This window comes from Microcebus murinus, chromosome 12, assembly GCF_040939455.1.
Source record: "Microcebus murinus isolate Inina chromosome 12, M.murinus_Inina_mat1.0, whole genome shotgun sequence".
Taxonomy (NCBI): Eukaryota; Metazoa; Chordata; class Mammalia; order Primates; family Cheirogaleidae; genus Microcebus; species Microcebus murinus.
The window spans coordinates 592,115-618,601 of record NC_134115.1 but is presented as its reverse complement, the minus strand read 5'-3'; the positions used below and the strand labels follow the sequence as shown (position 1 = coordinate 618,601).

The 26,487-nt window shown below is 63.4% G+C and overlaps 8 non-coding genes across 8 annotated transcripts; all 8 read right to left on the bottom strand.

Annotated features, from left to right (window-relative positions):
- Positions 1-1,096: 1,096 nt before the first annotated feature.
- On the bottom strand, positions 1,097-1,215 carry LOC142874390 (5S ribosomal RNA). Its single transcript, XR_012922208.1, has one exon. It is a non-coding gene; the product is annotated as a 5S ribosomal RNA (ribosomal RNA).
- Positions 1,216-4,716: 3,501 nt separating this feature from the next.
- On the bottom strand, positions 4,717-4,835 carry LOC142874389 (5S ribosomal RNA). The gene has a single exon (XR_012922207.1). It is a non-coding gene; the product is annotated as a 5S ribosomal RNA (ribosomal RNA).
- A 3,504-nt stretch (positions 4,836-8,339) lies between these two features.
- Positions 8,340-8,458, bottom strand: LOC142874418 (5S ribosomal RNA). The gene has a single exon (XR_012922235.1). It is a non-coding gene; the product is annotated as a 5S ribosomal RNA (ribosomal RNA).
- A 3,500-nt stretch (positions 8,459-11,958) lies between these two features.
- Positions 11,959-12,077, bottom strand: LOC142874771 (5S ribosomal RNA). The gene has a single exon (XR_012922400.1). It is a non-coding gene; the product is annotated as a 5S ribosomal RNA (ribosomal RNA).
- Positions 12,078-15,550: 3,473 nt separating this feature from the next.
- Positions 15,551-15,669, bottom strand: LOC142874431 (5S ribosomal RNA). Its single transcript, XR_012922248.1, has one exon. It is a non-coding gene; the product is annotated as a 5S ribosomal RNA (ribosomal RNA).
- Positions 15,670-19,170: 3,501 nt separating this feature from the next.
- On the bottom strand, positions 19,171-19,289 carry LOC142874770 (5S ribosomal RNA). The gene has a single exon (XR_012922399.1). It is a non-coding gene; the product is annotated as a 5S ribosomal RNA (ribosomal RNA).
- Positions 19,290-22,775: 3,486 nt separating this feature from the next.
- Positions 22,776-22,894, bottom strand: LOC142874769 (5S ribosomal RNA). Its single transcript, XR_012922398.1, has one exon. It is a non-coding gene; the product is annotated as a 5S ribosomal RNA (ribosomal RNA).
- Positions 22,895-26,368: 3,474 nt separating this feature from the next.
- Positions 26,369-26,487, bottom strand: LOC142874768 (5S ribosomal RNA). Its single transcript, XR_012922397.1, has one exon. It is a non-coding gene; the product is annotated as a 5S ribosomal RNA (ribosomal RNA).

Below are 26,487 nucleotides of genomic sequence, written 5' to 3'. Positions count from 1 at the left end.
GAGGAGGAGACGGGGCTGGGTAAGGGTTAGGGTTAGAGTCAGGGCACAAGTCACAATCGCAAAGACCTGGAAGCGACCCGAGTGCCCATCGACCCACGAGTGCGTAAATGAAATGTGGCGCGTGGACACCACGGAGTGCTATTCAGCTAGGAGGAGCAGCGGTGAGAGGGCACCTCTCGTGGTTCTCCTGGCCAGAGCTGGAACCCGTTCCAGTAAGCCAGGTAGCCCAAGAATGGACACACGAGCACCACGTGCTCGCGCTCACCAGCAAATGGGTACGAACCGACGGACACCCAAGTGGACACAGAGGAATCACCTTCATCGGGTGGGTGTCGGGCGGGTGGGGGGAGGGGATGGGCATACACCTCCATTAGGAATGGGGTGGGTGCGCACCGACTGGGGGATGGGCGCACTTGAGGCTCTGACCCGAGGGGGGAGGCTGGGAGAGGGCAACGTACCCGACCTTAACATTGGTACCCCCACAATACGCTGGAACAACATCAGAGGTTAATGAATAAGAACACAGGGGGGAGGGGGGCACGGGCAACACATGTCACCTTAATACTTGGACTCCCATCATCTGCTTGAAAAGAGAGAGAAAAGAAAATGCAATCATAGAGATAAGAGACACTTTTTAAACATAATGAATCCGAAGAGAAAAGTAAAAGGAGGCCTGTGGGGCAGGTCTGGGTGTGACTCCGGATCCCCCAACATCAGGTGCCACCACCAAAGATTCCTACGTGTAGCCCATAGAACCCCAAAAGCAACGGGACGAGTTCTGGTCACATACTCCCTCAAAATGACATCCTGGCCTTCTTCTGGAACTCCCTCCCCTCTCAGACTCTCAAGGTTTCCTCCAGCGTGTCGGTTCCCACGGAGCAGACCTTTGGTCTGAGACCTGACAGTCCAGAAGCCACGCATGCTGCCGCGTGACGGCGGTGTCGCGGCTTGGGACAAGAGGAGGCCCCACGGTGCGGGCTGGGGCGCCAGGCACCGCGGCGGGCGCTGAGGGTGGGGGTGACCCCCGCCCCGGGCCGCCGCCTCGCTCCCAGAGAGGGGACAGAACAAGAGGCAAAAAAAAAAAAAAAAAAAAAGAAGCCTACGGCACCCGGTATTCCCAGGCGGTCTCCCATCCAAGTACTAACCAGGCCCGACCCTGCTTAGCTTCCGAGACCAGACGAGATCGGGCGCGTTCAGGGTGGTGTGGCCCTAGACGGCGGAGGGCGCCCCTGCCCCGCTCAAGAAGCCGAGCCTCTCTGCGCTTCCCCGCCGCCTCCTCCCGCCCCAGGCCCCGCGCCGGCGCTGACCCGCACCGGGCGGGCCTGTTGAGTTCACCGGCCGGGTCCGGCGGGCTCCGAGGGACGGGGGTGACAGGCGGGGCGGGGCGGGGCGGGCAGGGAGCGGCGGGCCGGGGTGGGGGGCTGTCTCTCTATACACACACACACACACACACACACACTCACACTCACACTCACTCACTCACACTCACACAAGATGCGCCTCCACGGCTGGACTCGCCAAGGTGGAGACCTTCCAGCCCCCTTCCTCTCCTCGCCTGGCCCACCCCCAGCTCGTGGCCGCCCCCGCCGCCGCCGCCGATTGCGCACGCGCGGGTCGCCCGCCCTTTGACCCCAGGCAGGGGCCGCCCTCCCCGACAACCCCTTTCAGCTGCGCCCCCCACCCTGTGGGTGGGCTGCCGCCTATTCCCCCGGGCCCGGGCTGGGGCACAGCGCATGTGGGAGGGGAGCGAGTGTATGGGGCGTCTCTCTCTCTCTCTTGGGATGTGTCCCATGGGTGGGGTGGCGTGGTTAGTGGGGCGCTGAAGAAATCAGTCCCCTCCATCTCCTACCTCTGGAAAACGCCCAAGCCCTTGGAGAACTGCCGGCAACGCGACCGTGGGGGCCGGGACCCTCCTCTGTGTCCTCCTGTGGCCCATTCCAAGGGGCCTGGGCCTGGCCGGGGCTGCATTGGACCCCGACCCCCCTGGCGTGTGGACTCGCTAAAAATCGGCGATTAGATATTGGATTCCAGCTTCATTGAGGTCATTTCACTAATGAGTGCACCGGAAAGAGTTTCCTAATCCATCTGTGAGGGTGGCAACTGAAAGAGAATTTTAAAGCTGACAGAATAGGCGAGGAAAGGCATAGGAGATTTCCACACCCAGTAAGGAAGCCTTTCCCGAAATGGAAGAAAGAAACGAGCAAACAGAGACACCGGTAGCCCGCCAGGATCAGAGTCTGCCCCCGAGAGAAAGTACCCTGACCAGGTTCACCCGTGGGTGGGTGGCGAGCTAGCGGCATTCAGAAGAGCGAGGCCCGCAGTCTGTGCAGAAGACACCTGCACTCGGGTGTGTGTGGCGGCACGATTCACAAGCAGCTCCAGATGTTAAGCCAAGGAGAAGCCAGGGAGTTCCCAACGCCCCAGGTGTCCTCAGCCCACGACTGGCTGCTGGGGGAATGCGAAGCCCGGCTCCTTGTCTGAGAGCGGGACAACCAGGAGGTGTGACGTACACCCCGGGGTTCCCAGGAGGATCAGGCTGAAGCTGGGACTTGGCCTGAAAGTGTCCCCTCGCACGGCCACCCCTTCCCCTTCCTGCTCCTCTACTCCTGGTGCCCCTCCATCCAGGGGCCAGACCTTAAAGAGTCACCCGCAAGAGAATCCTGGTCCCAAAGGAGCCTTCTGGGGGACCCGTGCTGAGAGAGGTTGTGGGCATGGCCCGCTGGGGCTCTGCCCGACCCAGGGCTGAGAGATGCAACCTCCCAGCTCTGGGTCCCTGCAGGGGAAGCGTTGGCAAGCACAGGGCCAGTCCTCCAAAGGCCCAGGTGCAGGGAGCCCAGGCCAAGCAGCCTGTGGAAGAAGCCACCCCGGGAACACGACTGCAGGCCACGGCCCTTCCCACCTCCTCCTCCTCCTCCTCCTCCTGCTCCTCCACCCCCCCCCGACCTCCCACCCCCACCCCCGACATGGCGCAGGGCTCAGAGACACCTCAGACACTTGCTACCCAAAGTGCAAAGGGCATCAGTTGCTCCTCCAAACCCCCCCCCCCGCCCAGCAGACCGCGTTGTCCAGCCAGCCCCCGGGCCTCCCTGGGGTGCCCAGCACAAAAGTGCAGACAACCACCGGACCCTCAATCTCAGCTTTCGGATGTTTTTGCCACTCTAAGGACCCGCAGGCCAGCTGGGCCTTCTGGCAGGACAGAGAGCCCCGGAATCCGACGTGGAGAGCTGGGTGTACGTCCCCACGAGGAGGCGGTCCCCACCTCCGCGGCTCTCCCCTTGCGGGGGGGGGAAAAGCAGCCACGGGGCCTCAGAGAAGACACCAGGCTGGGCGCCCGCCCCACAGTGGGGGCACGTCCCCCGCAGGCCACTTAGCGACGGCCGCCGGCCGGCGGACGGTTGGGTGGCGCGAGACGCTGCGGCCGCCCTGCTACCGGGTTCCTGGGAGGGCGTCCTGGAACCAGCGTCCACACCAAGCCCTTGGAAGGCCCAGGCGACGGAGGAGCCCCGTCAGGCAGGGGCCGAGGACGGTGACGGCCCGGGCGAGGAGGAGCGTGTCAGGCAGGGGCAGAGGACGGTGACAGGTGACAGGCCGGGCGGGAAGGAGTCAGTCAGGCAGGGGCCGAGGAGGAGACGGGGCTGGGTAAGGGTTAGGGTTAGAGTCAGGGCACAAGTCACAATCGCAAAGACCTGGAAGCGACCCGAGTGCCCATCGACCCACGAGTGCGTAAATGAAATGTGGCGCGTGGACACCACGGAGTGCTATTCAGCTAGGAGGAGCAGCGGTGAGAGGGCACCTCTCGTGGTTCTCCTGGCCAGAGCTGGAACCCGTTCCAGTAAGCCAGGTAGCCCAAGAATGGACACACGAGCACCACGTGCTCGCGCTCACCAGCAAATGGGTACGAACCGACGGACACCCAAGTGGACACAGAGGAATCACCTTCATCGGGTGGGTGTCGGGCGGGTGGGGGGAGGGGATGGGCATACACCTCCATTAGGAATGGGGTGGGTGCGCACCGACTGGGGGATGGGCGCACTTGAGGCTCTGACCCGAGGGGGGAGGCTGGGAGAGGGCAACGTACCCGACCTTAACATTGGTACCCCCACAATACGCTGGAACAACATCAGAGGTTAATGAATAAGAACACAGGGGGGAGGGGGGCACGGGCAACACATGTCACCTTAATACTTGGACTCCCATCATCTGCTTGAAAAGAGAGAGAAAAGAAAATGCAATCATAGAGATAAGAGACACTTTTTAAACATAATGAATCCGAAGAGAAAAGTAAAAGGAGGCCTGTGGGGCAGGTCTGGGTGTGACTCCGGATCCCCCAACATCAGGTGCCACCACCAAAGATTCCTACGTGTAGCCCATAGAACCCCAAAAGCAACGGGACGAGTTCTGGTCACATACTCCCTCAAAATGACATCCTGGCCTTCTTCTGGAACTCCCTCCCCTCTCAGACTCTCAAGGTTTCCTCCAGCGTGTCGGTTCCCACGGAGCAGACCTTTGGTCTGAGACCTGACAGTCCAGAAGCCACGCATGCTGCCGCGTGACGGCGGTGTCGCGGCTTGGGACAAGAGGAGGCCCCACGGTGCGGGCTGGGGCGCCAGGCACCGCGGCGGGCGCTGAGGGTGGGGGTGACCCCCGCCCCGGGCCGCCGCCTCGCTCCCAGAGAGGGGACAGAACAAGAGGCAAAAAAAAAAAAAAAAAAAAAGAAGCCTACGGCACCCGGTATTCCCAGGCGGTCTCCCATCCAAGTACTAACCAGGCCCGACCCTGCTTAGCTTCCGAGACCAGACGAGATCGGGCGCGTTCAGGGTGGTGTGGCCCTAGACGGCGGAGGGCGCCCCTGCCCCGCTCAAGAAGCCGAGCCTCTCTGCGCTTCCCCGCCGCCTCCTCCCGCCCCAGGCCCCGCGCCGGCGCTGACCCGCACCGGGCGGGCCTGTTGAGTTCACCGGCCGGGTCCGGCGGGCTCCGAGGGACGGGGGTGACAGGCGGGGCGGGGCGGGGCGGGCAGGGAGCGGCGGGCCGGGGTAGGGGGCTGTCTCTCTATACACACACACACACACACACACACACTCACACTCACACTCACTCACTCACACTCACACAAGATGCGCCTCCACGGCTGGACTCGCCAAGGTGGAGACCTTCCAGCCCCCTTCCTCTCCTCGCCTGGCCCACCCCCAGCTCGTGGCCGCCCCCGCCGCCGCCGCCGATTGCGCACGCGCGGGTCGCCCGCCCTTTGACCCCAGGCAGGGGCCGCCCTCCCCGACAACCCCTTTCAGCTGCGCCCCCCACCCTGTGGGTGGGCTGCCGCCTATTCCCCCGGGCCCGGGCTGGGGCACAGCGCATGGGGGAGGGGAGCGAGTGTATGGGGCGTCTCTCTCTCTCTCTTGGGATGTGTCCCATGGGTGGGGTGGCGTGGTTAGTGGGGCGCTGAAGAAATCAGTCCCCTCCATCTCCTACCTCTGGAAAACGCCCAAGCCCTTGGAGAACTGCCGGCAACGCGACCGTGGGGGCCGGGACCCTCCTCTGTGTCCTCCTGTGGCCCAGTCCAAGGGGCCTGGGCCTGGCCGGGGCTGCATTGGACCCCGACCACCCTGGCGTGTGGACTCGCTAAAAATCGGCGATTAGATATTGGATTCCAGCTTCATTGAGGTCATTTCACTAATGAGTGCACCGGAAAGAGTTTCCTAATCCATCTGTGAGGGTGGCAACTGAAAGAGAATTTTAAAGCTGACAGAATAGGCGAGGAAAGGCATAGGAGATTTCCACACCCAGTAAGGAAGCCTTTCCCGAAATGGAAGAAAGAAACGAGCAAACAGAGACACCGGTAGCCCGCCAGGATCAGAGTCTGCCCCCGAGAGAAAGTACCCTGACCAGGTTCACCCGTGGGTGGGTGGCGAGCTAGCGGCATTCAGAAGAGCGAGGCCCGCAGTCTGTGCAGAAGACACCTGCACTCGGGTGTGTGTGGCGGCACGATTCACAAGCAGCTCCAGATGTTAAGCCAAGGAGAAGCCAGGGAGTTCCCAACGCCCCAGGTGTCCTCAGCCCACGACTGGCTGCTGGGGGAATGCGAAGCCCGGCTCCTTGTCTCAGAGCGGGACAACCAGGAGGTGTGACGTACACCCCGGGGTTCCCAGGAGGATCAGGCTGAAGCTGGGACTTGGCCTCAAAGTGTCCCCTCGCACGGCCACCCCCTTCCCCTTCCTGCTCCTCTACTCCTGGTGCCCCTCCATCCAGGGGCCAGACCTTAAAGAGTCACCCGCAAGAGAATCCTGGTCCCAAAGGAGCCTTCTGGGGGACCCGTGCTGAGAGAGGTTGTGGGCATGGCCCGCTGGGGCTCTGCCCGACCCAGGGCTGAGAGATGCAACCTCCCAGCTCTGGGTCCCTGCAGGGGAAGCGTGGGCAAGCACAGGGCCAGTCCTCCAAAGGCCCAGGTGCAGGGAGCCCAGGCCAAGCAGCCTGTGGAAGAAGCCACCCCGGGAACACGACTGCAGGCCACGGCCCTTCCCACCTCCTCCTCCTCCTCCTCCTCCTGCTCCTCCACCCCTTCCCCGACCTCCCACCCCCACCCCCGACATGGCGCAGGGCTCAGAGACACCTCAGACACTTGCTACCCAAAGTGCAAAGGGCATCAGTTGCTCCTCCAAACCCCCCCCCCCGCCCAGCAGACCGCGTTGTCCAGCCAGCCCCCGGGCCTCCCTGGGGTGCCCAGCACAAAAGTGCAGACAACCACCGGACCCTCAATCTCAGTTTTCGGATGTTTTTGCCACTCTAAGGACCCGCAGGCCAGCTGGGCCTTCTGGCAGGACAGAGAGCCCCGGAATCCGACGTGGAGAGCTGGGTGTACGTCCCCACGAGGAGGCGGTCCCCACCTCCGCGGCTCTCCCCTTGCGGGGGGGGGAAAAGCAGCCACGGGGCCTCAGAGAAGACACCAGGCTGGGCGCCCGCCCCACAGTGGGGGCACGTCCCCCGCAGGCCACTTAGCGACGGCCGCCGGCCGGCGGACGGTTGGGTGGCGCGAGACGCTGCGGCCGCCCTGCTACCGGGTTCCTGGGAGGGCGTCCTGGAACCAGCGTCCACACCAAGCCCTTGGAAGGCCCAGGCGACGGAGGAGCCCCGTCAGGCAGGGGCCGAGGACGGTGACGGCCCGGGCGGGGAGGAGCGTGTCAGGCAGGGGCAGAGGACGGTGACAGGTGACAGGCCGGGCGGGAAGGAGTCAGTCAGGCAGGGGCCGAGGAGGAGACGGGGCTGGGTAAGGGTTAGGGTTAGAGTCAGGGCACAAGTCACAATCGCAAAGACCTGGAAGCGACCCGAGTGCCCATCGACCCACGAGTGCGTAAATGAAATGTGGCGCGTGGACACCACGGAGTGCTATTCAGCTAGGAGGAGCAGCGGTGAGAGGGCACCTCTCGTGGTTCTCCTGGCCAGAGCTGGAACCCGTTCCAGTAAGCCAGGTAGCCCAAGAATGGACACACGAGCACCACGTGCTCGCGCTCACCAGCAAATGGGTACGAACCGACGGACACCCAAGTGGACACAGAGGAATCACCTTCATCGGGTGGGTGTCGGGCGGGTGGGGGGAGGGGATGGGCATACACCTCCATTAGGAATGGGGTGGGTGCGCACCGACTGGGGGATGGGCGCACTTGAGGCTCTGACCCGAGGGGGGAGGCTGGGAGAGGGCAACGTACCCGACCTTAACATTGGTACCCCCACAATACGCTGGAACAACATCAGAGGTTAATGAATAAGAACACAGGGGGGAGGGGGGCACGGGCAACACATGTCACCTTAATACTTGGACTCCCATCATCTGCTTGAAAAGAGAGAGAAAAGAAAATGCAATCATAGAGATAAGAGACACTTTTTAAACATAATGAATCCGAAGAGAAAAGTAAAAGGAGGCCTGTGGGGCAGGTCTGGGTGTGACTCCGGATCCCCCAACATCAGGTGCCACCACCAAAGATTCCTACGTGTAGCCCATAGAACCCCAAAAGCAACGGGACGAGTTCTGGTCACATACTCCCTCAAAATGACATCCTGGCCTTCTTCTGGAACTCCCTCCCCTCTCAGACTCTCAAGGTTTCCTCCAGCGTGTCGGTTCCCACGGAGCAGACCTTTGGTCTGAGACCTGACAGTCCAGAAGCCACGCATGCTGCCGCGTGACGGCGGTGTCGCGGCTTGGGACAAGAGGAGGCCCCACGGTGCGGGCTGGGGCGCCAGGCACCGCGGCGGGCGCTGAGGGTGGGGGTGACCCCCGCCCCGGGCCGCCGCCTCGCTCCCAGAGAGGGGACAGAACAAGAGGCAAAAAAAAAAAAAAAAAAAAAAGAAGCCTAAGGCACCCGGTATTCCCAGGCGGTCTCCCATCCAAGTACTAACCAGGCCCGACCCTGCTTAGCTTCCGAGACCAGACGAGATCGGGCGCGTTCAGGGTGGTGTGGCCCTAGACGGCGGAGGGCGCCCCTGCCCCGCTCAAGAAGCCGAGCCTCTCTGCGCTTCCCCGCCGCCTCCTCCCGCCCCAGGCCCCGCGCCGGCGCTGACCCGCACCGGGCGGGCCTGTTGAGTTCACCGGCCGGGTCCGGCGGGCTCCGAGGGACGGGGGTGACAGGCGGGGCGGGGCGGGGCGGGCAGGGAGCGGCGGGCCGGGGTGGGGGGCTGTCTCTCTATACACACACACACACACACACACTCACACTCACACTCACTCACTCACACTCACACAAGATGCGCCTCCACGGCTGGACTCGCCAAGGTGGAGACCTTCCAGCCCCCTTCCTCTCCTCGCCTGGCCCACCCCCAGCTCGTGGCCGCCCCCGCCGCCGCCGCCGATTGCGCACGCGCGGGTCGCCCGCCCTTTGACCCCAGGCAGGGGCCGCCCTCCCCGACAACCCCTTTCAGCTGCGCCCCCCACCCTGTGGGTGGGCTGCCGCCTATTCCCCCGGGCCCGGGCTGGGGCACAGCGCATGGGGGAGGGGAGCGAGTGTATGGGGCGTCTCTCTCTCTCTCTTGGGATGTGTCCCATGGGTGGGGTGGCGTGGTTAGTGGGGCGCTGAAGAAATCAGTACCCTCCATCTCCTACCTCTGGAAAACGCCCAAGCCCTTGGAGAACTGCCGGCAACGCGACCGTGGGGGCCGGGACCCTCCTCTGTGTCCTCCTGTGGCCCAGTCCAAGGGGCCTGGGCCTGGCCGGGGCTGCATTGGACCCCGACCACCCTGGCGTGTGGACTCGCTAAAAATCGGCGATTAGATATTGGATTCCAGCTTCATTGAGGTCATTTCACTAATGAGTGCACCGGAAAGAGTTTCCTAATCCATCTGTGAGGGTGGCAACTGAAAGAGAATTTTAAAGCTGACAGAATAGGCGAGGAAAGGCATAGGAGATTTCCACACCCAGTAAGGAAGCCTTTCCCGAAATGGAAGAAAGAAACGAGCAAACAGAGACACCGGTAGCCCGCCAGGATCAGAGTCTGCCCCCGAGAGAAAGTACCCTGACCAGGTTCACCCGTGGGTGGGTGGCGAGCTAGCGGCATTCAGAAGAGCGAGGCCCGCAGTCTGTGCAGAAGACACCTGCACTCGGGTGTGTGTGGCGGCACGATTCACAAGCAGCTCCAGATGTTAAGCCAAGGAGAAGCCAGGGAGTTCCCAACGCCCCAGGTGTCCTCAGCCCACGACTGGCTGCTGGGGGAATGCGAAGCCCGGCTCCTTGTCTCAGAGCGGGACAACCAGGAGGTGTGACGTACACCCCGGGGTTCCCAGGAGGATCAGGCTGAAGCTGGGACTTGGCCTCAAAGTGTCCCCTCGCACGGCCACCCCCTTCCCCTTCCTGCTCCTCTACTCCTGGTGCCCCTCCATCCAGGGGCCAGACCTTAAAGAGTCACCCGCAAGAGAATCCTGGTCCCAAAGGAGCCTTCTGGGGGACCCGTGCTGAGAGAGGTTGTGGGCATGGCCCGCTGGGGCTCTGCCCGACCCAGGGCTGAGAGATGCAACCTCCCAGCTCTGGGTCCCTGCAGGGGAAGCGTTGGCAAGCACAGGGCCAGTCCTCCAAAGGCCCAGGTGCAGGGAGCCCAGGCCAAGCAGCCTGTGGAAGAAGCCACCCCGGGAACACGACTGCAGGCCACGGCCCTTCCCACCTCCTCCTCCTCCTCCTCCTCCTGCTCCTCCACCCCCCCCCCCGACCTCCCACCCCCACCCCCGACATGGCGCAGGGCTCAGAGACACCTCAGACACTTGCTACCCAAAGTGCAAAGGGCATCAGTTGCTCCTCCAAACCCCCCCCCCCGCCCAGCAGACCGCGTTGTCCAGCCAGCCCCCGGGCCTCCCTGGGGTGCCCAGCACAAAAGTGCAGACAACCACCGGACCCTCAATCTCAGTTTTCGGATGTTTTTGCCACTCTAAGGACCCGCAGGCCAGCTGGGCCTTCTGGCAGGACAGAGAGCCCCGGAATCCGACGTGGAGAGCTGGGTGTACGTCCCCACGAGGAGGCGGTCCCCACCTCCGCGGCTCTCCCCTTGCGGGGGGGGGAAAAGCAGCCACGGGGCCTCAGAGAAGACACCAGGCTGGGCGCCCGCCCCACAGTGGGGGCACGTCCCCCGCAGGCCACTTAGCGACGGCCGCCGGCCGGCGGACGGTTGGGTGGCGCGAGACGCTGCGGCCGCCCTGCTACCGGGTTCCTGGGAGGGCGTCCTGGAACCAGCGTCCACACCAAGCCCTTGGAAGGCCCAGGCAACGGAGGAGCCCCGTCAGGCAGGGGCCGAGGACGGTGACGGCCCGGGCGGGGAGGAGCGTGTCAGGCAGGGGCAGAGGACGGTGACAGGTGACAGGCCGGGCGGGAAGGAGTCAGTCAGGCAGGGGCCGAGGAGGAGACGGGGCTGGGTAAGGGTTAGGGTTAGAGTCAGGGCACAAGTCACAATCGCAAAGACCTGGAAGCGACCCGAGTGCCCATCGACCCACGAGTGCGTAAATGAAATGTGGCGCGTGGACACCACGGAGTGCTATTCAGCTAGGAGGAGCAGCGGTGAGAGGGCACCTCTCGTGGTTCTCCTGGCCAGAGCTGGAACCCGTTCCAGTAAGCCAGGTAGCCCAAGAATGGACACACGAGCACCACGTGCTCGCGCTCACCAGCAAATGGGTACGAACCGACGGACACCCAAGTGGACACAGAGGAATCACCTTCATCGGGTGGGTGTCGGGCGGGTGGGGGGAGGGGATGGGCATACACCTCCATTAGGAATGGGGTGGGTGCGCACCGACTGGGGGATGGGCGCACTTGAGGCTCTGACCCGAGGGGGGAGGCTGGGAGAGGGCAACGTACCCGACCTTAACATTGGTACCCCCACAATACGCTGGAACAACATCAGAGGTTAATGAATAAGAACACAGGGGGGAGGGGGGCACGGGCAACACATGTCACCTTAATACTTGGACTCCCATCATCTGCTTGAAAAGAGAGAGAAAAGAAAATGCAATCATAGAGATAAGAGACACTTTTTAAACATAATGAATCCGAAGAGAAAAGTAAAAGGAGGCCTGTGGGGCAGGTCTGGGTGTGACTCCGGATCCCCCAACATCAGGTGCCACCACCAAAGATTCCTACGTGTAGCCCATAGAACCCCAAAAGCAACGGGACGAGTTCTGGTCACATACTCCCTCAAAATGACATCCTGGCCTTCTTCTGGAACTCCCTCCCCTCTCAGACTCTCAAGGTTTCCTCCAGCGTGTCGGTTCCCACGGAGCAGACCTTTGGTCTGAGACCTGACAGTCCAGAAGCCACGCATGCTGCCGCGTGACGGCGGTGTCGCGGCTTGGGACAAGAGGAGGCCCCACGGTGCGGGCTGGGGCGCCAGGCACCGCGGCGGGCGCTGAGGGTGGGGGTGACCCCCGCCCCGGGCCGCCGCCTCGCTCCCAGAGAGGGGACAGAACAAGAGGCAAAAAAAAAAAAAAAAAAAAAGAAGCCTACGGCACCCGGTATTCCCAGGCGGTCTCCCATCCAAGTACTAACCAGGCCCGACCCTGCTTAGCTTCCGAGACCAGACGAGATCGGGCGCGTTCAGGGTGGTGTGGCCCTAGACGGCGGAGGGCGCCCCTGCCCCGCTCAAGAAGCCGAGCCTCTCTGCGCTTCCCCGCCGCCTCCTCCCGCCCCAGGCCCCGCGCCGGCGCTGACCCGCACCGGGCGGGCGGGTCCGGCGGGCTCCGAGGGACGGGGGTGACAGGCGGGGCGGGGCGGGGCGGGCAGGGAGCGGCGGGCCGGGGTGGGGGGCTGTCTCTCTATACACACACACACACACACACACACACTCACACTCACACTCACTCACTCACACTCACACAAGATGCGCCTCCACGGCTGGACTCGCCAAGGTGGAGACCTTCCAGCCCCCTTCCTCTCCTCGCCTGGCCCACCCCCAGCTCGTGGCCGCCCCCGCCGCCGCCGCCGATTGCGCACGCGCGGGTCGCCCGCCCTTTGACCCCAGGCAGGGGCCGCCCTCCCCGACAACCCCTTTCAGCTGCGCCCCCCACCCTGTGGGTGGGCTGCCGCCTATTCCCCCGGGCCCGGGCTGGGGCACAGCGCATGGGGGAGGGGAGCGAGTGTATGGGGCGTCTCTCTCTCTCTCTTGGGATGTGTCCCATGGGTGGGGTGGCGTGGTTAGTGGGGCGCTGAAGAAATCAGTCCCCTCCATCTCCTACCTCTGGAAAACGCCCAAGCCCTTGGAGAACTGCCGGCAACGCGACCGTGGGGGCCGGGACCCTCCTCTGTGTCCTCCTGTGGCCCATTCCAAGGGGCCTGGGCCTGGCCGGGGCTGCATTGGACCCCGACCCCCCTGGCGTGTGGACTCGCTAAAAATCGGCGATTAGATATTGGATTCCAGCTTCATTGAGGTCATTTCACTAATGAGTGCACCGGAAAGAGTTTCCTAATCCATCTGTGAGGGTGGCAACTGAAAGAGAATTTTAAAGCTGACAGAATAGGCGAGGAAAGGCATAGGAGATTTCCACACCCAGTAAGGAAGCCTTTCCCGAAATGGAAGAAAGAAACGAGCAAACAGAGACACCGGTAGCCCGCCAGGATCAGAGTCTGCCCCCGAGAGAAAGTACCCTGACCAGGTTCACCCGTGGGTGGGTGGCGAGCTAGCGGCATTCAGAAGAGCGAGGCCCGCAGTCTGTGCAGAAGACACCTGCACTCGGGTGTGTGTGGCGGCACGATTCACAAGCAGCTCCAGATGTTAAGCCAAGGAGAAGCCAGGGAGTTCCCAACGCCCCAGGTGTCCTCAGCCCACGACTGGCTGCTGGGGGAATGCGAAGCCCGGCTCCTTGTCTCAGAGCGGGACAACCAGGAGGTGTGACGTACACCCCGGGGTTCCCAGGAGGATCAGGCTGAAGCTGGGACTTGGCCTGAAAGTGTCCCCTCGCACGGCCACCCCTTCCCCTTCCTGCTCCTCTACTCCTGGTGCCCCTCCATCCAGGGGCCAGACCTTAAAGAGTCACCCGCAAGAGAATCCTGGTCCCAAAGGAGCCTTCTGGGGGACCCGTGCTGAGAGAGGTTGTGGGCATGGCCCGCTGGGGCTCTGCCCGACCCAGGGCTGAGAGATGCAACCTCCCAGCTCTGGGTCCCTGCAGGGGAAGCGTTGGCAAGCACAGGGCCAGTCCTCCAAAGGCCCAGGTGCAGGGAGCCCAGGCCAAGCAGCCTGTGGAAGAAGCCACCCCGGGAACACGACTGCAGGCCACGGCCCTTCCCACCTCCTCCTCCTCCTGCTCCTCCACCCCCCCCCCGACCTCCCACCCCCACCCCCGACATGGCGCAGGGCTCAGAGACACCTCAGACACTTGCTACCCAAAGTGCAAAGGGCATCAGTTGCTCCTCCAAACCCCCCCCGCCCAGCAGACCGCGTTGTCCAGCCAGCCCCCGGGCCTCCCTGGGGTGCCCAGCACAAAAGTGCAGACAACCACCGGACCCTCAATCTCAGTTTTCGGATGTTTTTGCCACTCTAAGGACCCGCAGGCCAGCTGGGCCTTCTGGCAGGACAGAGAGCCCCGGAATCCGACGTGGAGAGCTGGGTGTACGTCCCCACGAGGAGGCGGTCCCCACCTCCGCGGCTCTCCCCTTGCGGGGGGGGGAAAAGCAGCCACGGGGCCTCAGAGAAGACACCAGGCTGGGCGCCCGCCCCACAGTGGGGGCACGTCCCCCGCAGGCCACTTAGCGACGGCCGCCGGCCGGCGGACGGTTGGGTGGCGCGAGACGCTGCGGCCGCCCTGCTACCGGGTTCCTGGGAGGGCGTCCTGGAACCAGCGTCCACACCAAGCCCTTGGAAGGCCCAGGCGACGGAGGAGCCCCGTCAGGCAGGGGCCGAGGACGGTGACGGCCCGGGCGGGGAGGAGCGTGTCAGGCAGGGGCAGAGGACGGTGACAGGTGACAGGCCGGGCGGGAAGGAGTCAGTCAGGCAGGGGCCGAGGAGGAGACGGGGCTGGGTAAGGGTTAGGGTTAGAGTCAGGGCACAAGTCACAATCGCAAAGACCTGGAAGCGACCCGAGTGCCCATCGACCCACGAGTGCGTAAATGAAATGTGGCGCGTGGACACCACGGAGTGCTATTCAGCTAGGAGGAGCAGCGGTGAGAGGGCACCTCTCGTGGTTCTCCTGGCCAGAGCTGGAACCCGTTCCAGTAAGCCAGGTAGCCCAAGAATGGACACACGAGCACCACGTGCTCGCGCTCACCAGCAAATGGGTACGAACCGACGGACACCCAAGTGGACACAGAGGAATCACCTTCATCGGGTGGGTGTCGGGCGGGTGGGGGGAGGGGATGGGCATACACCTCCATTAGGAATGGGGTGGGTGCGCACCGACTGGGGGATGGGCGCACTTGAGGCTCTGACCCGAGGGGGGAGGCTGGGAGAGGGCAACGTACCCGACCTTAACATTGGTACCCCCACAATACGCTGGAACAACATCAGAGGTTAATGAATAAGAACACAGGGGGGAGGGGGGCACGGGCAACACATGTCACCTTAATACTTGGACTCCCATCATCTGCTTGAAAAGAGAGAGAAAAGAAAATGCAATCATAGAGATAAGAGACACTTTTTAAACATAATGAATCCGAAGAGAAAAGTAAAAGGAGGCCTGTGGGGCAGGTCTGGGTGTGACTCCGGATCCCCCAACATCAGGTGCCACCACCAAAGATTCCTACGTGTAGCCCATAGAACCCCAAAAGCAACGGGACGAGTTCTGGTCACATACTCCCTCAAAATGACATCCTGGCCTTCTTCTGGAACTCCCTCCCCTCTCAGACTCTCAAGGTTTCCTCCAGCGTGTCGGTTCCCACGGAGCAGACCTTTGGTCTGAGACCTGACAGTCCAGAAGCCACGCATGCTGCCGCGTGACGGCGGTGTCGCGGCTTGGGACAAGAGGAGGCCCCACGGTGCGGGCTGGGGCGCCAGGCACCGCGGCGGGCGCTGAGGGTGGGGGTGACCCCCGCCCCGGGCCGCCGCCTCGCTCCCAGAGAGGGGACAGAACAAGAGGCAAAAAAAAAAAAAAAAAAAAAAGAAGCCTACCGCACCCGGTATTCCCGGGCGGTCTCCCATCCAAGTACTAACCAGGCCCGACCCTGCTTAGCTTCCGAGACCAGACGAGATCGGGCGCGTTCAGGGTGGTGTGGCCCTAGACGGCGGAGGGCGCCCCTGCCCCGCTCAAGAAGCCGAGCCTCTCTGCGCTTCCCCGCCGCCTCCTCCCGCCCCAGGCCCCGCGCCGGCGCTGACCCGCACCGGGCGGGCCTGTTGAGTTCACCGGCCGGGTCCGGCGGGCTCCGAGGGACGGGGGTGACAGGCGGGGCGGGGCGGGGCGGGCAGGGAGCGGCGGGCCGGGGTGGGGGGCTGTCTCTCTATACACACACACACACACACACACACACTCACACTCACACTCACTCACTCACACTCACACAAGATGCGCCTCCACGGCTGGACTCGCCAAGGTGGAGACCTTCCAGCCCCCTTCCTCTCCTCGCCTGGCCCACCCCCAGCTCGTGGCCGCCCCCGCCGCCGCCGCCGATTGCGCACGCGCGGGTCGCCCGCCCTTTGACCCCAGGCAGGGGCCGCCCTCCCCGACAACCCCTTTCAGCTGCGCCCCCCACCCTGTGGGTGGGCTGCCGCCTATTCCCCCGGGCCCGGGCTGGGGCACAGCGCATGGGGGAGGGGAGCGAGTGTATGGGGCGTCTCTCTCTCTCTCTTGGGATGTGTCCCATGGGTGGGGTGGCGTGGTTAGTGGGGCGCTGAAGAAATCAGTCCCCTCCATCTCCTACCTCTGGAAAACGCCCAAGCCCTTGGAGAACTGCCGGCAACGCGACCGTGGGGGCCGGGACCCTCCTCTGTGTCCTCCTGTGGCCCAGTCCAAGGGGCCTGGGCCTGGCCGGGGCTGCATTGGACCCCGACCCCCCTGGCGTGTGGACTCGCTAAAAATCGGCGATTAGATATTGGATTCCAGCTTCATTGAGGACATTTCACTAATGAGTGCACCGGAAAGAGTTTCCTAATCCATCTGTGAGGGTGGCAACTGAAAGAGAATTTTAAAGCTGACAGAATAGGCGAGGAAAGGCATAGGAGATTTCCACACCCAGTAAGGAAGCCTTTCCCGAAATGGAAGAAAGAAACGAGCAAACAGAGACACCGGTAGCCCGCCGGGATCAGAGTCTGCCCCCGAGAGAAAGTACCCTGACCAGGTTCACCCGTGGGTGGGTGGCGAGCTAGCGGCATTCAGAAGAGCGAGGCCCGCAGTCTGTGCAGAAGACACCTGCACTTGGGTGTGTGTGGCGGCACGATTCACAAGCAGCTCCAGATGTTAAGCCAAGGAGAAGCCAGGGAGTTCCCAACGCCCCAGGTGTCCTCAGCCCACGACTGGCTGCTGGGGGAATGCGAAGCCCGGCTCCTTGTCTCAGAGCGGGACAACCAGGAGGTGTGACGTACACCCCGGGGTTCCCAGGAGGATCAGGCTGAAGCTGGGACTTGGCCTCAAAGTGTCCCCTCGCACGGCCACCCCCTTCCCCTTCCTGCTCCTCTACTCCTGGTGCCCCTCCATCCAGGGGCCAGACCTTAAAGAGTCACCCGCAAGAGAATCCTGGTCCCAAAGGAGCCTTCTGGGGGACCCGTGCTGAGAGAGGTTGTGGGCATGGCCCGCTGGGGCTCTGCCCGACCCAGGGCTGAGAGATGCAACCTCCCAGCTCTGGGTCCCTGCAGGGGAAGCGTTGGCAAGCACAGGGCCAGTCCTCCAAAGGCCCAGGTGCAGGGAGCCCAGGCCAAGCAGCCTGTGGAAGAAGCCACCCCGGGAACACGACTGCAGGCCACGGCCCTACCCACCTCCTCCTCCTCCTCCTCCTCCTGCTCCTCCACCCCCCCCCGACCTCCCACCCCCACCCCCGACATGGCGCAGGGCTCAGAGACACCTCAGACACTTGCTACCCAAAGTGCAAAGGGCATCAGTTGCTCCTCCAAACCCCCCCCCCCCGCCCAGCAGACCGCGTTGTCCAGCCAGCCCCCGGGCCTCCCTGGGGTGCCCAGCACAAAAGTGCAGACAACCACCAGACTCTCAATCTCAGTTTTCGGATGTTTTTGCCACTCTAAGGACCCGCAGGCCAGCTGGGCCTTCTGGCAGGACAGAGAGCCCCGGAATCCGACGTGGAGAGCTGGGTGTACGTCCCCACGAGGAGGCGGTCCCCACCTCCGCGGCTCTCCCCTTGCGGGGGGGGAAAAGCAGCCACGGGGCCTCAGAGAAGACACCAGGCTGGGCGCCCGCCCCACAGTGGGAGCACGTCCCCCGCAGGCCACTTAGCGACGGCCGCCGGCCGGCGGACGGTTGGGTGGCGCGAGACGCTGCGGCCGCCCTGCTACCGGGTTCCTGGGAGGGCGTCCTGGAACCAGCGTCCACACCAAGCCCTTGGAAGGCCCAGGCGACGGAGGAGCCCCGTCAGGCAGGGGCCGAGGACGGTGACGGCCCGGGCGGGGAGGAGCGTGTCAGGCAGGGGTAGAGGACGGTGACAGGTGACAGGCCGGGCGGGAAGGAGTCAGTCAGGCAGGGGCCGAGGAGGAGACGGGGCTGGGTAAGGGTTAGGGTTAGAGTCAGGGCACAAGTCACAATCGCAAAGACCTGGAAGCGACCCGAGTGCCCATCGACCCACGAGTGCGTAAATGAAATGTGGCGCGTGGACACCACGGAGTGCTATTCAGCTAGGAGGAGCAGCGGTGAGAGGGCACCTCTCGTGGTTCTCCTGGCCAGAGCTGGAACCCGTTCCAGTAAGCCAGGTAGCCCAAGAATGGACACACGAGCACCACGTGCTCGCGCTCACCAGCAAATGGGTACGAACCGACGGACACCCAAGTGGACACAGAGGAATCACCTTCATCGGGTGGGTGTCGGGCGGGTGGGGGGAGGGGATGGGCATACACCTCCATTAGGAATGGGGTGGGTGCGCACCGACTGGGGGATGGGCGCACTTGAGGCTCTGACCCGAGGGGGGAGGCTGGGAGAGGGCAACGTACCCGACCTTAACATTGGTACCCCCACAATACGCTGGAACAACATCAGAGGTTAATGAATAAGAACACAGGGGGGAGGGGGGCACGGGCAACACATGTCACCTTAATACTTGGACTCCCATCATCTGCTTGAAAAGAGAGAGAAAAGAAAATGCAATCATAGAGATAAGAGACACTTTTTAAACATAATGAATCCGAAGAGAAAAGTAAAAGGAGGCCTGTGGGGCAGGTCTGGGTGTGACTCCGGATCCCCCAACATCAGGTGCCACCACCAAAGATTCCTACGTGTAGCCCATAGAACCCCAAAAGCAACGGGACGAGTTCTGGTCACATACTCCCTCAAAATGACATCCTGGCCTTCTTCTGGAACTCCCTCCCCTCTCAGACTCTCAAGGTTTCCTCCAGCGTGTCGGTTCCCACGGAGCAGACCTTTGGTCTGAGACCTGACAGTCCAGAAGCCACGCATGCTGCCGCGTGACGGCGGTGTCGTGGCTTGGGACAAGAGGAGGCCCCACGGTGCGGGCTGGGGCGCCAGGCACCGCGGCGGGCGCTGAGGGTGGGGGTGACCCCCGCCCCGGGCCGCCGCCTCGCTCCCAGAGAGGGGACAGAACAAGAGGCAAAAAAAAAAAAAAAAAAAAGAAGCCTACGGCACCCGGTATTCCCAGGCGGTCTCCCATCCAAGTACTAACCAGGCCCGACCCTGCTTAGCTTCCGAGACCAGACGAGATCGGGCGCGTTCAGGGTGGTGTGGCCCTAGACGGCGGAGGGCGCCCCTGCCCCGCTCAAGAAGCCGAGCCTCTCTGCGCTTCCCCGCCGCCTCCTCCCGCCCCAGGCCCCGCGCCGGCGCTGACCCGCACCGGGCGGGCGGGTCCGGCGGGCTCCGAGGGACGGGGGTGACAGGCGGGGCGGGGCGGGGCGGGCAGGGAGCGGCGGGCCGGGGTGGGGGGCTGTCTCTCTATACACACACACACACACACACACACACACTCACACTCACACTCACTCACTCACACTCACACAAGATGCGCCTCCACGGCTGGACTCGCCAAGGTGGAGACCTTCCAGCCCCCTTCCTCTCCTCGCCTGGCCCACCCCCAGCTCGTGGCCGCCCCCGCCGCCGCCGCCGATTGCGCACGCGCGGGTCGCCCGCCCTTTGACCCCAGGCAGGGGCCGCCCTCCCCGACAACCCCTTTCAGCTGCGCCCCCCACCCTGTGGGTGGGCTGCCGCCTATTCCCCCGGGCCCGGGCTGGGGCACAGCGCATGGGGGAGGGGAGCGAGTGTATGGGGCGTCTCTCTCTCTCTCTTGGGATGTGTCCCATGGGTGGGGTGGCGTGGTTAGTGGGGCGCTGAAGAAATCAGTCCCCTCCATCTCCTACCTCTGGAAAACGCCCAAGCCCTTGGAGAACTGCCGGCAACGCGACCGTGGGGGCCGGGACCCTCCTCTGTGTCCTCCTGTGGCCCAGTCCAAGGGGCCTGGGCCTGGCCGGGGCTGCATTGGACCCCGACCACCCTGGCGTGTGGACTCGCTAAAAATCGGCGATTAGATATTGGATTCCAGCTTCATTGAGGTCATTTCACTAATGAGTGCACCGGAAAGAGTTTCCTAATCCATCTGTGAGGGTGGCAACTGAAAGAGAATTTTAAAGCTGACAGAATAGGCGAGGAAAGGCATAGGAGATTTCCACACCCAGTAAGGAAGCCTTTCCCGAAATGGAAGAAAGAAACGAGCAAACAGAGACACCGGTAGCCCGCCAGGATCAGAGTCTGCCCCCGAGAGAAAGTACCCTGACCAGGTTCACCCGTGGGTGGGTGGCGAGCTAGCGGCATTCAGAAGAGCGAGGCCCGCAGTCTGTGCAGAAGACACCTGCACTCGGGTGTGTGTGGCGGCACGATTCACAAGCAGCTCCAGATGTTAAGCCAAGGAGAAGCCAGGGAGTTCCCAACGCCCCAGGTGTCCTCAGCCCACGACTGGCTGCTGGGGGAATGCGAAGCCCGGCTCCTTGTCTCAGAGCGGGACAACCAGGAGGTGTGACGTACACCCCGGGGTTCCCAGGAGGATCAGGCTGAAGCTGGGACTTGGCCTCAAAGTGTCCCCTCGCACGGCCACCCCCTTCCCCTTCCTGCTCCTCTACTCCTGGTGCCCCTCCATCCAGGGGCCAGACCTTAAAGAGTCACCCGCAAGAGAATCCTGGTCCCAAAGGAGCCTTCTGGGGGACCCGTGCTGAGAGAGGTTGTGGGCATGGCCCGCTGGGGCTCTGCCCGACCCAGGGCTGAGAGATGCAACCTCCCAGCTCTGGGTCCCTGCAGGGGAAGCGTTGGCAAGCACAGGGCCAGTCCTCCAAAGGCCCAGGTGCAGGGAGCCCAGGCCAAGCAGCCTGTGGAAGAAGCCACCCCGGGAACACGACTGCAGGCCACGGCCCTTCCCACCTCCTCCTCCTCCTCCTCCTCCTGCTCCTCCACCCCTTCCCCGACCTCCCACCCCCACCCCCGACATGGCGCAGGGCTCAGAGACACCTCAGACACTTGCTACCCAAAGTGCAAAGGGCATGAGTTGCTCCTCCAAACCCCCCACCCGCCCAGCAGACCGCGTTGTCCAGCCAGCCCCCGGGCCTCCCTGGGGTGCCCAGCACAAAAGTGCAGACAACCACCGGACCCTCAATCTCAGTTTTCGGATGTTTTTGCCACTCTAAGGACCCGCAGGCCAGCTGGGCCTTCTGGCAGGACAGAGAGCCCCGGAATCCGACGTGGAGAGCTGGGTGTACGTCCCCACGAGGAGGCGGTCCCCACCTCCGCGGCTCTCCCCTTGCGGGGGGGGGAAAAGCAGCCACGGGGCCTCAGAGAAGACACCAGGCTGGGCGCCCGCCCCACAGTGGGGGCACGTCCCCCGCAGGCCACTTAGCGACGGCCGCCGGCCGGCGGACGGTTGGGTGGCGCGAGACGCTGCGGCCGCCCTGCTACCGGGTTCCTGGGAGGGCGTCCTGGAACCAGCGTCCACACCAAGCCCTTGGAAGGCCCAGGCGACGGAGGAGCCCCGTCAGGCAGGGGCCGAGGACGGTGACGGCCCGGGCGGGGAGGAGCGTGTCAGGCAGGGGCAGAGGACGGTGACAGGTGACAGGCCGGGCGGGAAGGAGTCAGTCAGGCAGGGGCCGAGGAGGAGACGGGGCTGGGTAAGGGTTAGGGTTAGAGTCAGGGCACAAGTCACAATCGCAAAGACCTGGAAGCGACCCGAGTGCCCATCGACCCACGAGTGCGTAAATGAAATGTGGCGCGTGGACACCACGGAGTGCTATTCAGCTAGGAGGAGCAGCGGTGAGAGGGCACCTCTCGTGGTTCTCCTGGCCAGAGCTGGAACCCGTTCCAGTAAGCCAGGTAGCCCAAGAATGGACACACGAGCACCACGTGCTCGCGCTCACCAGCAAATGGGTACGAACCGACGGACACCCAAGTGGACACAGAGGAATCACCTTCATCGGGTGGGTGTCGGGCGGGTGGGGGGAGGGGATGGGCATACACCTCCATTAGGAATGGGGTGGGTGCGCACCGACTGGGGGATGGGCGCACTTGAGGCTCTGACCCGAGGGGGGAGGCTGGGAGAGGGCAACGTACCCGACCTTAACATTGGTACCCCCACAATACGCTGGAACAACATCAGAGGTTAATGAATAAGAACACAGGGGGGAGGGGGGCACGGGCAACACATGTCACCTTAATACTTGGACTCCCATCATCTGCTTGAAAAGAGAGAGAAAAGAAAATGCAATCATAGAGATAAGAGACACTTTTTAAACATAATGAATCCGAAGAGAAAAGTAAAAGGAGGCCTGTGGGGCAGGTCTGGGTGTGACTCCGGATCCCCCAACATCAGGTGCCACCACCAAAGATTCCTACGTGTAGCCCATAGAACCCCAAAAGCAACGGGACGAGTTCTGGTCACATACTCCCTCAAAATGACATCCTGGCCTTCTTCTGGAACTCCCTCCCCTCTCAGACTCTCAAGGTTTCCTCCAGCGTGTCGGTTCCCACGGAGCAGACCTTTGGTCTGAGACCTGACAGTCCAGAAGCCACGCATGCTGCCGCGTGACGGCGGTGTCGCGGCTTGGGACAAGAGGAGGCCCCACGGTGCGGGCTGGGGCGCCAGGCACCGCGGCGGGCGCTGAGGGTGGGGGTGACCCCCGCCCCGGGCCGCCGCCTCGCTCCCAGAGAGGGGACAGAACAAGAGGCAAAAAAAAAAAAAAAAAAAAAGAAGCCTACGGCACCCGGTATTCCCAGGCGGTCTCCCATCCAAGTACTAACCAGGCCCGACCCTGCTTAGCTTCCGAGACCAGACGAGATCGGGCGCGTTCAGGGTGGTGTGGCCCTAGACGGCGGAGGGCGCCCCTGCCCCGCTCAAGAAGCCGAGCCTCTCTGCGCTTCCCCGCCGCCTCCTCCCGCCCCAGGCCCCGCGCCGGCGCTGACCCGCACCGGGCGGGCGGGTCCGGCGGGCTCCGAGGGACGGGGGTGACAGGCGGGGCGGGGCGGGGCGGGCAGGGAGCGGCGGGCCGGGGTGGGGGGCTGTCTCTCTATACACACACACACACACACACACACACTCACACTCACACTCACTCACTCACACTCACACAAGATGCGCCTCCACGGCTGGACTCGCCAAGGTGGAGACCTTCCAGCCCCCTTCCTCTCCTCGCCTGGCCCACCCCCAGCTCGTGGCCGCCCCCGCCGCCGCCGCCGATTGCGCACGCGCGGGTCGCCCGCCCTTTGACCCCAGGCAGGGGCCGCCCTCCCCGACAACCCCTTTCAGCTGCGCCCCCCACCCTGTGGGTGGGCTGCCGCCTATTCCCCCGGGCCCGGGCTGGGGCACAGCGCATGGGGGAGGGGAGCGAGTGTATGGGGCGTCTCTCTCTCTCTCTTGGGATGTGTCCCATGGGTGGGGTGGCGTGGTTAGTGGGGCGCTGAAGAAATCAGTCCCCTCCATCTCCTACCTCTGGAAAACGCCCAAGCCCTTGGAGAACTGCCGGCAACGCGACCGTGGGGGCCGGGACCCTCCTCTGTGTCCTCCTGTGGCCCATTCCAAGGGGCCTGGGCCTGGCCGGGGCTGCATTGGACCCCGACCCCCCTGGCGTGTGGACTCGCTAAAAATCGGCGATTAGATATTGGATTCCAGCTTCATTGAGGTCATTTCACTAATGAGTGCACCGGAAAGAGTTTCCTAATCCATCTGTGAGGGTGGCAACTGAAAGAGAATTTTAAAGCTGACAGAATAGGCGAGGAAAGGCATAGGAGATTTCCACACCCAGTAAGGAAGCCTTTCCCGAAATGGAAGAAAGAAACGAGCAAACAGAGACACCGGTAGCCCGCCAGGATCAGAGTCTGCCCCCGAGAGAAAGTACCCTGACCAGGTTCACCCGTGGGTGGGTGGCGAGCTAGCGGCATTCAGAAGAGCGAGGCCCGCAGTCTGTGCAGAAGACACCTGCACTCGGGTGTGTGTGGCGGCACGATTCACAAGCAGCTCCAGATGTTAAGCCAAGGAGAAGCCAGGGAGTTCCCAACGCCCCAGGTGTCCTCAGCCCACGACTGGCTGCTGGGGGAATGCGAAGCCCGGCTCCTTGTCTCAGAGCGGGACAACCAGGAGGTGTGACGTACACCCCGGGGTTCCCAGGAGGATCAGGCTGAAGCTGGGACTTGGCCTGAAAGTGTCCCCTCGCACGGCCACCCCTTCCCCTTCCTGCTCCTCTACTCCTGGTGCCCCTCCATCCAGGGGCCAGACCTTAAAGAGTCACCCGCAAGAGAATCCTGGTCCCAAAGGAGCCTTCTGGGGGACCCGTGCTGAGAGAGGTTGTGGGCATGGCCCGCTGGGGCTCTGCCCGACCCAGGGCTGAGAGATGCAACCTCCCAGCTCTGGGTCCCTGCAGGGGAAGCGTTGGCAAGCACAGGGCCAGTCCTCCAAAGGCCCAGGTGCAGGGAGCCCAGGCCAAGCAGCCTGTGGAAGAAGCCACCCCGGGAACACGACTGCAGGCCACGGCCCTTCCCACCTCCTCCTCCTCCTGCTCCTCCACCCCCCCCCCGACCTCCCACCCCCACCCCCGACATGGCGCAGGGCTCAGAGACACCTCAGACACTTGCTACCCAAAGTGCAAAGGGCATCAGTTGCTCCTCCAAACCCCCCCCCCGCCCAGCAGACCGCGTTGTCCAGCCAGCCCCCGGGCCTCCCTGGGGTGCCCAGCACAAAAGTGCAGACAACCACCGGACCCTCAATCTCAGTTTTCGGATGTTTTTGCCACTCTAAGGACCCGCAGGCCAGCTGGGCCTTCTGGCAGGACAGAGAGCCCCGGAATCCGACGTGGAGAGCTGGGTGTACGTCCCCACGAGGAGGCGGTCCCCACCTCCGCGGCTCTCCCCTTGCGGGGGGGGGAAAAGCAGCCACGGGGCCTCAGAGAAGACACCAGGCTGGGCGCCCGCCCCACAGTGGGGGCACGTCCCCCGCAGGCCACTTAGCGACGGCCGCCGGCCGGCGGACGGTTGGGTGGCGCGAGACGCTGCGGCCGCCCTGCTACCGGGTTCCTGGGAGGGCGTCCTGGAACCAGCGTCCACACCAAGCCCTTGGAAGGCCCAGGCGACGGAGGAGCCCCGTCAGGCAGGGGCCGAGGACGGTGACGGCCCGGGCGGGGAGGAGCGTGTCAGGCAGGGGCAGAGGACGGTGACAGGTGACAGGCCGGGCGGGAAGGAGTCAGTCAGGCAGGGGCCGAGGAGGAGACGGGGCTGGGTAAGGGTTAGGGTTAGAGTCAGGGCACAAGTCACAATCGCAAAGACCTGGAAGCGACCCGAGTGCCCATCGACCCACGAGTGCGTAAATGAAATGTGGCGCGTGGACACCACGGAGTGCTATTCAGCTAGGAGGAGCAGCGGTGAGAGGGCACCTCTCGTGGTTCTCCTGGCCAGAGCTGGAACCCGTTCCAGTAAGCCAGGTAGCCCAAGAATGGACACACGAGCACCACGTGCTCGCGCTCACCAGCAAATGGGTACGAACCGACGGACACCCAAGTGGACACAGAGGAATCACCTTCATCGGGTGGGTGTCGGGCGGGTGGGGGGAGGGGATGGGCATACACCTCCATTAGGAATGGGGTGGGTGCGCACCGACTGGGGGATGGGCGCACTTGAGGCTCTGACCCGAGGGGGGAGGCTGGGAGAGGGCAACGTACCCGACCTTAACATTGGTACCCCCACAATACGCTGGAACAACATCAGAGGTTAATGAATAAGAACACAGGGGGGAGGGGGGCACGGGCAACACATGTCACCTTAATACTTGGACTCCCATCATCTGCTTGAAAAGAGAGAGAAAAGAAAATGCAATCATAGAGATAAGAGACACTTTTTAAACATAATGAATCCGAAGAGAAAAGTAAAAGGAGGCCTGTGGGGCAGGTCTGGGTGTGACTCCGGATCCCCCAACATCAGGTGCCACCACCAAAGATTCCTACGTGTAGCCCATAGAACCCCAAAAGCAACGGGACGAGTTCTGGTCACATACTCCCTCAAAATGACATCCTGGCCTTCTTCTGGAACTCCCTCCCCTCTCAGACTCTCAAGGTTTCCTCCAGCGTGTCGGTTCCCACGGAGCAGACCTTTGGTCTGAGACCTGACAGTCCAGAAGCCACGCATGCTGCCGCGTGACGGCGGTGTCGCGGCTTGGGACAAGAGGAGGCCCCACGGTGCGGGCTGGGGCGCCAGGCACCGCGGCGGGCGCTGAGGGTGGGGGTGACCCCCGCCCCGGGCCGCCGCCTCGCTCCCAGAGAGGGGACAGAACAAGAGGCAAAAAAAAAAAAAAAAAAAAAGAAGCCTACGGCACCCGGTATTCCCAGGCGGTCTCCCATCCAAGTACTAACCAGGCCCGACCCTGCTTAGCTTCCGAGACCAGACGAGATCGGGCGCGTTCAGGGTGGTGTGGCCCTAGAC